This window comes from Callospermophilus lateralis, chromosome X (assembly GCF_048772815.1).
Source record: "Callospermophilus lateralis isolate mCalLat2 chromosome X, mCalLat2.hap1, whole genome shotgun sequence".
In the NCBI taxonomy this organism is placed as follows: domain Eukaryota; kingdom Metazoa; phylum Chordata; class Mammalia; order Rodentia; family Sciuridae; genus Callospermophilus; species Callospermophilus lateralis.
Window position 1 is genome coordinate 83,864,900 of NC_135325.1, and position 1,709 is coordinate 83,866,608.

General features: G+C 33.0%; 1 pseudogene; it reads right to left on the reverse strand.

The window, feature by feature from the left end:
• Window positions 1-337: 337 nt before the first annotated feature.
• Window positions 338-1,120, reverse strand: LOC143639163 (small ribosomal subunit protein eS1 pseudogene; annotated as a pseudogene).
• Window positions 1,121-1,709: the final 589 nt, after the last annotated feature.

The window sequence follows — 1,709 nt, forward strand, 5'->3', positions numbered from 1 at the left end:
TATATTCATTTTAGAGCATTGGTCCTCTACAGAAGAGTATAAAAAGTTAAGTTTCTCTTGTTTTGGAAAATGATAATTGGTGTGTTTTATGTACACTTTTTTCCATCTATGTTTTTGACCCTGTTGATATGATATCAAATTAAATTTCCACATCCTGCTTTTCTGTAAAATAATATTTGGGAGAACTTATTCATGCAATTGAAACCTTCCAAAACATTGTTTTTAATAGCTGTTTATGTGACTCAGTCATTCTGTAATTGATATATGCCTATATTGTTCGTGATGTTTTTCCATTACAAATAGAACTTTTTATTTGTCACTATTAAAAATCTGCATTTTAAACAGATTCTTGAACTGGTGGTTCATATCTATTTACTTGTTCAACTTTAGTGCCTGTCCCATCCCCAGTAGCAATTCTAGAATGACTACCTTTACCATGAAAACTTCATGAGTTTTCTTAATTAAAGCTTGAGCTTCTTCAGCAATTTTACTTTCCTACCAAAGACATCACAAAGAGGATAAATAGACTGCTAAACCTTTTCTGTGTCTTTCCCAATGCTCTCTAGACCACTTCTTTCAAGATCTTTGTCTGTACCTCCTGAGTCATGTTTTTCATCATTTTTTTCCAGATTTGATGGACCTATTAGTGCTGAGCATAAAAGGTCTTCCATATCTGAATGTTGCATATTTTTTTGTAAGGGCAACATGAAACAGATGCAGCAAATAACCATAGGTAGTCTTGACGTGAACATGAACTTCAATCATGGTCTGACATTTTTTTGACCATGGCACACATTTTGTCATGGGTAAGATCCATGCAATGAAAGTCAGGCAGTTTTTGCCCTGAACTTCCTTAGAAATTAGCATGAATTTTCTCAATGCAATTTCATCATTCTGCATATTGGCCAAAGCTCATTTCAGGCACATGACTTTTGAGGCCATCAGATGCAATTTTGGTTACTTGAGTGTTCATGACTAATGTTTTTCCAATATTTCTTATATTGAACATAGCCAATGCTTTCATATCATACCAATCTGTCTTAGAAAATGCATCAGTCACTTTCCTGTTAGCTTTCTTCTTGCCATCTTTCATAAGGCACTTGTTCTTGCCAACCTCCATGGTGCTTTTCATAAAACTAAAGGCTGTTCATGATTTTGTTTGATGTTCCAACAAACATACATGTATATAATGCTTTTTTCTGAATTTCATATCATTTCCCCATAATTGATCCTTAAAATGAGAAATATTAGGTCAAAATGAAGCATATTTTGAATAAAAAGCATAACATTCTTGATGTATCATGATGCTTTCTAAAAAGGTTTTTAGCAATTTATAATCCTCCTCCAACCACTTCCTTAACTCTCCTGTCTTAGCATTCCCTTAGCAAAATATTTAACAATAATTCTCTATTAATTTAATTAAAAAATTTTTTAAGTTGTTTTAACTTCCATAATTTTGCCTATCCCCTTGAAAATCTATTTTAATACCTATATTTTATGTATTTATTTTTATGTGGTGCTGAGGATCAAACCCAGGGCTTCACACAGGCTAGGTGAGTGCTCTATCACTGAGGCACAATCCTAGCCCTGAACATCTATTTAAAATGATTATTGTCCAATTGTAGTGCCTTCTCTATGAATTGTCCATATGTGACTTTTGCCATTTTGGGAGATTGTTTCGTAATTTTTAGTTATTCCTTTGTTACTTG